We start from the raw sequence: 11,899 nt of genomic DNA on the forward strand, positions 1-11,899 counted from the left end.
TTAATTGACGGTGTTACAATACTGGCCCTTGAATCCCAGAAAACTGTAAGCATCAATTTTCCAGCTGATGGTTGACTTTTGAACTTTGTCTTGGTGGGTGATGGAGGACGTCTCCATCCCATACACTGTCATTTACTCTCAGGCTCATAGTGATGAATCCACGTCTCCTTACCAGCAACAATTTTTCAAAATGAAACTTTTACTTTCCTTTGAGTATTGGTCCAAATTCAGTTTGCAGATTTCCAAATGCTATTTATGTTCTTCTGTGAGTTGTTTCAGGACCCATCTCGCAAAAAAAACTTTCCGAAATCCAGGTCTATCACAGATGACTTCATAGGCAGAACCGTGGCTGATTTGCAAATGATTTGTCACTCGTCTGTTTACAGAATCACTTCATGTGTATGCTCAATGTTGTCATCAGCCGTGGATGGGCTTTTTAATATAATTGGAGTTCAGATCATTTTGACTCACGCTTGTGTGTGTGTGTGTGTGTGTGTGTATTGTTTTTGTTAAATGTCATTGAGTTAGTTCCAACCCATAGTAGACCCAGTATAGGGTTTCCAAGAAGTGGCTGGTGAGTTTGAACCACTGACCCTGTGGTTCAAACTGACTTTTGTAATGCAGTATATGAATGCACAGCACCACATATGCATATGTATAAGTATAAATATCATTGAGTCCCCTTTATGTGCATGTGTACACACATATATGGAGTCCTGGTGTGGCACTGTAAGATAGATGGGTTTGAATGATCGGTGGTTCAAATTCACCAGCCACTCCTTAGAAACCCTATATAGGGTCACTCTGAATTAGGACTGAGTCAACAGCACTTATATAAATATATATATAACATCAACATATATAAATATCCACAGATACACACACAAGGACTTCTGTGCACACACACATCCACATAAGGACTTCAGAATGTACTTATCACTTTAAACAAGATCCCAAACTGGTATAATTTACAAAGATACAAAAGAGAAACAACCCCATTGGTTAAAAGTCCTGTTGTAAGAGCATTGGATCGATGGACAAAGGAGGGTTCTTGCCTAAGAGTTCTGTACTCAAAATTCTTTGTAATGGAGAAAGGACCTGATTGAAGGAAAAGGGTCATTTTTGATCTATCTCCAGGTTCCTTCTTAACAGTGCCAACCACTGTGTCATGTATATAGTGAGCACTCAACAGATACCCATGGGTTCATTACGTAAATAGAATAAACATGATTACTGTTATAAAGGAGTCCTGGTGGCACTGAGGTGTAGGCATCGGGCTGTAAGATTGGTGATTCAAAGCCACTAGTTTTCCACAGGAGAATGATCAGCTGCCTCCTCCTGTAAAGACCGACAGTCTGAGAAATCCTGGGGAGCAGCTCTGCTCAGCTACAGGGACCTACAGGATCACCAGGAGTCAGGGTCAACTCTGCGGCAGTGGGTTTGGTATTTGGTTTGTTGTTTTAATATAAAAGGTAGCATAGTAGTTACGAGTTGGGCTGGTAACCTCAAGGTCAGCAGTTCGAAACTACCAGCCAGTCCATGGGAGAAAGATGAGGCTTTCTGCTTCCATAAAGAAACCCCACCCAGGGTCCATATGAGTCGGAACCAACTCCATGGCACATAACCATTGAGCCATTGCCATAAAATTAAAATTAAAGCAGAAAAAGAAAAGCCACACCACTCACAAAAATAGACATCGATACTGTAGTGTACTTAAAATACGAACACAAATCTTATTTTTAAGTTTCGTTAGCATTCCCATTGTACTAATGACTTCATCGGTTCACACAGTATTGCAACTCTTCTTGTTATTGTGCATCATCACTTCTGACACAGGTGTTGGGGGTAGATTCAATTTTTTTCTACTCAGTTTCTTATATGGGAGTCATTCATACACATTTCTCCCACATTAAAAACAAAACGAACTAAGTTAAGTTCCTCCCTATCACATAAATTTGAGTGCAAAGGAAAAAAAAAACAAAGATGAAGAATCAACATGGACCATCGCCAAACAAATAGTGTGGTTTATCCCTGAACTTGAAATATCCTGTTTTATTGCAAAGGACCCCATCACAGACATGGTCTAGTTTGCAACCACTTTACCATGCTCACCTCCTCAGACGACCTCTTTCCAACTCTGGCCTCCTTACATGGTACAGTGTTACCTGGGAACCTGCCCACATGGCAACATAGTTCATTAGTGCATTAGATCTATGGATCAAAGGCAGGCACAATTAATTTTCAGAGGATTAGATTCCTAAAGAGAAGAATAGAATCTAGCATGTCCAAATGACAGAACCATTCTAAGGTCCAGGGGAAAGCGCATACACACACACATATACACGTACACACACCAGTTATTCCCAAGGGAGCCCTTTGATCTGGACCTCTCTCCTGCTTCCGTCTATTTCCTGTGTGACTGCCCAGGTGACCCACATCTTCCATGGAAGAAGGATGATACATGTCAATTCTTCTAAGCTAAACTTCTGTATTATGTCTTTCCTATATTACATACAAACACAGTTATGAAAGTCATGAAAAGGTAGACAAAGTTTGGAATTGTTTTCTTTGGTTCCTTTATGGTTCTGTGGCTCATTAGGCATAAAACTGCCAATATGGGCTCACTCAGACCCACCGTTTATATAACTGCACTGATACAAGTGTTTGCGTTCTTCGTCCACTGAAAATTTGTAAGAGAAGAAAAGCATTAAAACTGTCGCTGCAGATTAAGATCAGATGTTTGATTTCAAACAGAAGATGCAAACACTCCTCCATGGGTTCCATAAACTCTTAAATACTAGCCCCAAAGTAATGTGGAACACTCAACCAGAACCCAGAAAGGGGGAATAAATCCACAGCTCACCACCCTTTCCATAGTTATGGAGGATATTGGGATTTGAACAAAAAAATATGGAGGAGAGGAAGGAAATTGTAAACTTTTCTACAATGGTCCTTGCGTCCCTTTGCTTCCAAAGGTCATCATTTCACAAGTCAGCATCTTTTATATGAAAATGTAAGATGCAGCCATTTACATAAAACCACGAGAGTGGAGGAGGGTTTATGAAAAAAGATTGAACCTTTAAAAACTAAGGCATTTCACAACATCGTTAGAAAATCAAGCCTGCATTGAGAATAAAATGTACACTTCCAAGAACCTTCTTATTATTTCTACATCATTCTTTCATCCACTAAAACAAAGTCAATTTATAGTTATAGTTCATCGAATGGTATGCGAGTGGTTATCTTTGATCTTAGTCTTAAATGTCTATAGTAGTTATTTCCAAAGAGTCTGATCACAAAAAGATTAATATAAAAATTTTGAGATAAACTAGATGGCAAGCGTATTTCCCCCATTTCATGGATTTCTCCATTGGGCCAGAGACAGGTTGCCATGCTGAATGTCACATGGAAAATGAGTTCGGTGTGCTTTTGACAATGTTACTTCAGAAGGATGGTATAAAATGGCAGACCAGAAGGCAGGAATACTGGGCTCTAGTCTTGACTCCGGTCTGACTCATTTCATAGCCTTAGACAACTCATTTAATCGCTTTTCGGGTCTGTCTCAACATGAGGTAAAATGGACAATTCTCACCAAGCCCCTTCTTCCCTGCTGTGAGGATTAGTGGAATGACACCTCTACCACTTGGCTTGTTGGTGGATGTTGTTGTTGTTATGTGTTGTCAAGTCGATTCCGACTCATAGTGACTCTGTAGAAGGTTTCCGAGGCTGTAAATCTTTATAGGAGCAGAAAGCCTCATCTTTCTCCCATGGAACAGCTGGTAGTTTCAAATTGCTGACCTTGAGATTAGCATCCCGATTCGTAACCACAGTTTCTCTATAAATACAAAATACGCTAAGTGTCTCCTTATAGTTTCTGCAGGATTTCCCCAATCCTCCGGGGACAGTGAGACACAACGCCAAGCATTTTAATAGTCTGTCACTGCATGTCTTTGGACAGGAGAGGTACAGCAAGCTGTCGGTCTGTGCTCTGATGTGCTAACTGCAGAATGCCCCTGCTAACCTGGAACATTGTGGGGACATCAGGCTGAGATGTTTCTTGTGGATGGCATCACCTAGTAGATGGTTTGTTCTTAGAAATCCCATCAAAATTCAACCCAGTCTTGAAGACATGCTTGACCACAATAAGAATGGATCTGGACTAGCTTCTGTCCACCTACAGAGGTCTTGGAGGACCTCATCACAGCGAAACACCTCAGAACCAGGGTGAGCCCAGAGTTCAGCTTCACAAATAGGCAATTGTTCAGGGCAAGAGACACAGAGTTGCGGTTGCACACAGGACCCCACATTTTCAGGGTGGAAAGGTCCTTGTGCTAAACACAAGATTGTAAGCAGACCCTTTCCTTCATACCAGCAGTCCAGGCCCTGGTGTTATGTCCAGAGAAATGCTAGACAAGCCTTCGACTTCCCTCCTCCACCTACTGCCTTTGTGTAGGTGTCGAGTTCTGCATAGCTCATTATGCAACCACTTAGTCAACTGGAATGCAAAGGACACGTTGAACAGGTTTCTTAAAGGCAAGCACCTCCTACACTGAGTGCGTGGGTTTCTGAACAACTTTGCTCCCCACAGTCGCCCTTGTCCGTGGTGGTGGCAACTTCAGCTCCCCAGGCGCTCAGGCCAAACACATTGGCGTCACCTCCACTTTCCCTCCTTTCAGATATCATAGTCTACCTTCCAGGAAACACCGACAACACTGTGTTCATAGATGCTCCGTATTGTGCACACCACCACGGGGCGCTGTAAGAACCCCCTCACTGGCTTCCCTACCTTTCCTTGCCCTTCAGATCCTCTTCTCAACATAATGCACAACTTTTAAAGCATACGTGAGTACATTTCATGAGTTTCCTATCCACCAAGGCACCAACTGACTTCCCTGATGGTCTCTGACCTCTTCCCCCACAGCTCTTCTCCTTTTCTGGTTTCCTTGCAGCTCCTCAAAGATATCAGGCATAGCCCTCCCTTTGCTGGCTCTGCCCTCCCCTAGAATCCACTTGCCTACTTACCTAAAGACCTCCAAAGGATGGGCCAGTTCTCGTCTCTCACTGAGTTCTGTGGAGATCGTGGTGCCTTCAGCCTTCCCAGTCATGAGATTGATGCCAATTCATGATGACCCCAAGAGTGCACAGGAAAACTGGTCCATGGAGTGTTCTAGGCTGTCGTCTTTGGGAAGCAGATTGCCAGGTTTGTCTTCCAAGGTGTGTTTCTACTGTCAACCTTCCAACTAGTAGTTGATCATTTAAACCTTTGTATCATTCAGCAAATCCCACACTGCGTGTATTACCTTCTGCCATGCCATGGGTGGGATTGTTACAGGATAAGCACTGGACTACTAACCACAAGGTTAGTGGTTCAAACCCACCAGGCTACTCTTGGAAACCCTACACAGGATCACAATGATTGCACTTAACAACAACTATGCCATGGGAGTCCTGGTGTGGGGCTGTTGGATAAGCATTGGGCTGCTAATTACGAGCTAATTTCCAGCAGCCGCTCCTTGGAAATCCTAGACAGGGTAGCAATGAGTTGGAACTGACTGACTCGATGGCATTTGTGAACAACAACCATGGCATGAAAGTCCTAGTGTGACAGTATAGGATAAGCACTATACTGCTCAACACAAAGCCAAAGGTTCAAACCCTGTAGCAGCATCTCAGAAGCCCTGTGAGTTGAAACAGACTCGATGACACCGAACAGTAACATGTCCGTAATGTATCTACTTTATTTTTGTTTTCCATTGTTTGGTTTGTCACCTTTATGATGCAGATATGTTTGCTTGCTTTTCATTTTGGGTTTGTTGTTTTATGACATAAACATCTAGTAGCTTAGTGGTTACAAATAGGACTGCTAATCTCAGAGTCAGGAGTTCGAAACTACCGGCTGTTCTGTGGGGGAAAGATGAGGCTTTCTGCTCCCGTAAAGATCTACAGACTTGGAAACCCTGTTCAGGGCTGGTATGGCTCAGAACCGACTCCACAGCACATCACCACCACCACCAAACATCTAGAATTGGATTAGAGCAAAATGCTGGTGGTGGTGGTGGGTTCCCAGTGGGTACTGACCCCTAGTGTCCAGTGTGACAGAGTAAGACTACCCCATTGAGGTTTCCTGAGTCTCATCGTACAGAGCGGCTTATCAAGTCTTTCTTCCATGAGATGGGTTCAGACTGCAAATCCTTCAATTAGCAACTAGACTGGGTTCCAGTGAACTTAATAGATATACAGATAGTTTTAGGTGAAAGAATGCATGAGCTTTATCACTATTTTTTAAACAAATCCTGTGCTTTGTCCAAAGTTACACAACATGGTGGTGGTCATGTGCTGTGGTGTCAGTTTTACAGGAGCAGAAAACCACAGCTTTCTCTCGTGGAACAGCTGGTAGTTTTGAACTGCTGACCTTATGGTTCGCAGCCTGACTTGTAACCACTGCACTACTAGATTGCATTTTACTTTGCAGATTCTGTGTTTTTTAATGATGGAAAGTGTGCCAGCAACCCTGCGTTGAGCAAGTCTATGGGCACTGTTTTCTTCCCAGAGTGTGTGCTCACTTCCGGCTTCTGATCCACATTTTTGTCATTCTCACAATAGGCCACACATTTTCATCGCAGGGCTACATACAGGTAGACGACCGTCTGGTGTTAAGAACACTTTTCTATGCACGGGGAAACCAAGAACTCACTCTCTGGCCGTATTTACTGGGTGGTGGTGGTCTGACCCTTCACCCCTGGAACCTCTGAGGTATTTGTTCACAGACCTTTGGCTCAGGAGTCAATGCTCCATGCGTAGGATTGCAGGGCCATAGAGTAAACACCCTGGGGTGACCACAGAGATGAGGAGCGTCTCTCCAGATGGAAAGGCAGGCCCCACCAGCCTGCGAACCTGGCTGACTCTGGGCAGAACTTTTTGGACTCGGGTCTAAGCTAGGTCCCTTGGAGCACAGAGAGCATCCCACACGAGAGCTCTCCGGATTAATCACAAGCACAATGGTTGCCTGGTTACCCACCTCGTTTCATCAGCCGTGTGGCCTGTTACCAATTTTCAGAAAATGAAACGAGACTCCTGAGGACTGTAATTGGGGGAGTGCAGTAATTTAGGAATGTTTGGAGGGGTCTGGAAAATCTGTCCAGGCGGCTCCCTCTCTGGCAGTGATGGCAGGCAGCCTGGGTGTGAGAGAGAATATCAAGTACTGCATGGTCCTCTTATCAGCCTGCCTACCCAGACCTTTTGTTTGTTTACTAGCACCGATAAACTCCAGAATCCTTGAGAAAGCTCCAATAAATCTGCTTTCCTGCTTCATTCCTGCTTATGGAGTGCCTTCCAATGCGACGGCGGCTCTAGCGCAAATGGAAATAACTACGTCCTCCTTGCCCAGACCCGGCCATCTTCCCTTGCCCTCAACTCTTTCCTGAGAACTTGAAAACCTTCAAAGCACTGCTCTCAGGTGTTAACACGGGTGAAATGCTCTGCTGGAAGTGCAGTTGGTAAATTTTGCATGTGCTGAGTAATTCGGTTATCATCCGTGGAACCTGAGCTCATTCCTTAATTACATTTGGACTGCTGACCATGCGCCAACATACGGCCATGGCATCATGATGTTTCAGCCTGGACTCCAGAAAAGTCGTCTTATTTTTCCTCGTTATAAAGATGACCCAGTTGAAAATTTCAGCCATTTGCTTTTGCAGAGACAGGATTTTAGCAAATTGCATGGATGCGTTCATCTAGTCACAACTGGTTCTGTGTCAGATCCAAGTTCCCGCACACCATTTTTTATAGTCCACAGGCAGTTGGGTGTAATTCCAACAGCCTTGCCTTTATTATCCATTTAATAGATTATCCTGCTTCCTATCTCTGTGGCACCAGATGGCATTCTATGCCTAGCCTGTCTGTTGCTTTGTTAAAATGGAGTTACATGGAAACATTAAAGGTCAGGGGGACAGCATATGTCCTGTCCTGCCCTGCCCTTCTAGGTCCTGGAAAGGCCAAACCAGCTTCCAAACTCTTCTCTCAGCCCCACATGCAGCCCGGAGTTGCGTAGATCTGATTATCTTTCCAAATTGCTGTCTCACTTCTGTTGACATGAGACAATCCATAGAGCCTTTGATTCCTACAAGGTGGTCCTTCTCCTTGTATTCCAAACACCTCACTGTTACTAAAAAGACAAATGACAAAATTGTTTCTGCCTTTTGCTTCTTTGTGTAAATGCTGTTGCACATCTATTTTTATCGAGTTTATTGTTTTCTGATAGTTCCACTCTGTTTTTATAAGGTTTTACTGATGGTGTCCATTCGGTGTCTACAACGCCCTCTAACTGGAATTAGTACTTGAGATCTGGGTAGCTTTAGTGAAGTCTGTCTTCTCTGTAAAAAGTGCCCGATTCAATGTCTTGTCAGTTTGGGGGGCTAATGCTTATGCCATCTTGTAATTGTTGCCCATTCAAATGTAGACACCCTGCCCCACCCTCTGTTCTTGTTTGTTGTTAATTTTCATGGAGTCAGTATCAACTCATAGTGACTCTGTGCAGGGTTTCCAATGAGTGGCTGGTGAACTTGAACCACTGACCTTGTGATTCAAAGCCCCTTTGCAGTCCAGCGCATTAACCCACAGCGCCACACCAGGACTCCATGCCCTCCCTTTAGTGAGCACCCAAACCAGTAATGTGTGAACACTAGGACCAGGACACAGCATGGATAGCAGGGCAAGGAAAATAAAATGATTGAGCTGTTGACTTTGGAAAGAGCTTGTGGAGGAGAAACACCATAACATGGACGCAATCAAGTCATAAGTCTCAAAAAGACCCTTAAGAACCTTCTTCCAGGAACTGGAGCAATGCTTGACTATCAGCAAATCACTACCCTAAAGAAGAGTCCCTTCTCTTCTTAAAGTGTCCTATGGGTGTTAATAAGGAGCCCTGATATCATAGTGACATACGTACACATTGAGTTGATAACCAAAAGGTCAGCAGTTCAAATCCACCAGCTGCTCCATTGGCAAAAGATGAAGCTTTCTGTTCCCATAAAGATCTATGGAAAGCCGAGACAGGGTCTCTATGAGGCAGACCTACTCAATGGCACACCCCAACCCCTACCATGTTCACATCACTGGTTTTGATGTGTAAGAGCTTCTAGAAGTGTGTGTGTGTGCTTCAATTCAGATTCAGTTCTCTTCCTGCTCACTCACCTTGGCAGATGCTGAGCTCTCGTAGCACAGTGGATTAGGCATGGAGCTGTAAACCTCAAGATTGGTGGTTTGAGTCCACCAGCTGCTCCACTGGGGAAAGATGAGGCTGTCTGCACCTGCCCAGATTTACAGCCTGGGGAGCCCCACGGGGCAGCTTTTCTCTGTCCTGCAGGCTCACTGTGAGCCAGAATCCACTCGATGACAGTGACCTTGGCTTTGGCTTGGTTCCTCAGGACCAACAGTCAGACCATGACTGTTTTCATACATAGCTACTCTAAATAAGTAATTAAGGAGGGCAGTTAATAACATTAATTCTTGATGCCCTCCTATAAAAGCCATGTGGGAGTCATGTCTGGCATCTTCTGGCTTTACAAGGGGGAAAGTGAATCAAACAAAAAATCAGCCTAAGTCAGATCTTTATGAATTGGGGGTGAGACATGCCTCCGCCCTACAGCCTTCTTCACCCTGTTCTGACACCAACCCTCCCTCCCACAGCACTCTCTGCTTCCCATCTGGGTTCCGTCATCCATCACAACAGCCACACAGAACTCCTAACAATCCTCACGATGATGGGGTTTATTAGGGAAGTGAACAGGGTACAATTCAGGATCAAGCCAACTCAGGATGCAGCAGTCAGGAATGGCTCCTCTCTGCCACACTGCAGGCACACCTCACTCATATCTTCGGCTTCTTAGCCATGTGGTCTCTTGGTCTCTGCCCTGATCCCACAAATATTACAAAGCTCTTTTAGTCGGTCTATGAATGCCCAAAGAGCACATTCTGCAAGGCAGACTCCTTCCTAAAGGCACACAGCTTTCTCAATCTAGTGGCCTAGAGCATGAAGCTGCTCTGTCTCCATGTCACGGCCTTTGCCGTCCATCACCTCTGCTGTTGCCTAATTTCTAGGTAGGAATCTCATGCTCTACACATGCTCTTCCTTTGAGATGGTTCTGGGATTATCTGTTCCTGCTTCTCATATGGCTCCTTTTAAGCCTAGTGGGATGGCAAAACAAACCAATCCCAGCCTAGAGTCATGCACACCTTTTTGCGTGGTCCCACCCAAACACTTCCACCACTCATCTGTCAGTTTGTTGTACTGTGGTGTCTTGTGAGTTGCTGTGATTCTGAAATCTATGCCACCGGTATATCATCAGTCAAAACAAGACCAGGGGCAGACTGTGGAACAGACCATCAATTACTCATACGCAAATTCAAACTTAAGCTGAAGAAAATAAAAAAAAGTCCACGAGAGTAAAAATATGACCTTGAATATATCCCACCTGAATTGAGAGATCATCTGAAGAACAGATTTAATACATTAAACACTAAAGACCGAAGACCAGAAGAATTGTGGGATGACATCAAGAACATCATACAAGAAGAAAGCAAGAAGTCATTAAGAAGACAAAAAAGAAGGAAAAGGGCAAAACGGATGTCAGAAGAAACATTGAAACTTGCTTTGCAGCGCAGAGATGCTAACGCAAATGGAAAAATGAGGAGGCACAAGAGCTGAACAGAAAATTTCAAAGATCAGCTTGAATATATAAAGCCAAACATTACAACAAAATGTACAAAGATCTGGAATCAGAAAACCAAAAAATGGAAGAACATGATCAGCATTTCTCAAGCTGGGGGAACTAAAGAAAAAATTCAAGCCTCAACTTTCATTATTGAAAGATTCTCTGGGCAAATTATTGAATGATGCAGAAAGCATCAAAGGAAGATGAAAGGAATACACAGAGTCACTGTACCAAAAGGAAATGGTTAATGTTCAACTGTTTCAAGAGGTAACATATGATCCAGAGCCAATGATACTGAAGGAGGAAGCCCAAGGTGCATTGAAGGAACTGGCAAAGAACAAGGCACCAGGAACTGTTGTAATAAAAGGCTGTTGTAATAAAAATCGAAATCTTTCAAGAAAGTGAGACAGAACAGGAGGCACTCACGCTTCTCTGCCAAGAAAGAAATTTGGAAGACAACTCTCTGGCCGACTGATTGGAAGAGATCCATATTTGTGCCCGTTCCAAAGAGAGGTGACCCAATGGAATGCGGAAATCATTGGACAATCTTTTTGATATCGCATGCGAGTAAAGTTTTACTAAAGGTAATACAGAAACGGCTGCAAGCATACATTGACAGAGAACTTCTAGAGGTTCAAGCCAGATTTAGAAGAGGCCATGGAACAAGGGGTATCATTACTGATATCTGATGGATCTTGGCTGAAAACAGAGAATATCAGAAAGATGTTTCCTGTGCTTTTGATTGTGTGGATCATGACAAGCTATGGACAACATTGCAAAGTATGAGTATTCCAGAACAGTTCATTGTGCTCATGAGGAATCCGTACCTGGACCAAGAGTCAGTTGTTCAGAAAGAACATGGGACCACTGAATGGTTTAAAATTAAGAAAGGTGTGCAACAAGGTTGCATTCTTTAGCCATACTTATACAATCTGTATGCTGAGTAAATAATCTAAGAAGCTCGGTTATGTGAAGAAAAACATGGCATCGGGATTGGAGGAAGACTCATTAACAACCTGCAATATGCAGATGATATAACCTTGCTTGCTGAAAGTGAAGAGGACTTCAAACATTTACTGATGAAGATCAAAGAGCACAGCCTTTTGTATGGATTGCATCTCAATGTAAAGAAAACAAAAATCCTCATCACTGGACCAAAAAACAACATTCTTATCAATGGAGAAAAG

This window comes from Chrysochloris asiatica, unplaced genomic scaffold (assembly GCF_000296735.1).
Source record: "Chrysochloris asiatica unplaced genomic scaffold, ChrAsi1.0 scaffold00283, whole genome shotgun sequence".
Classification (NCBI taxonomy): domain Eukaryota; kingdom Metazoa; phylum Chordata; class Mammalia; order Afrosoricida; family Chrysochloridae; genus Chrysochloris; species Chrysochloris asiatica.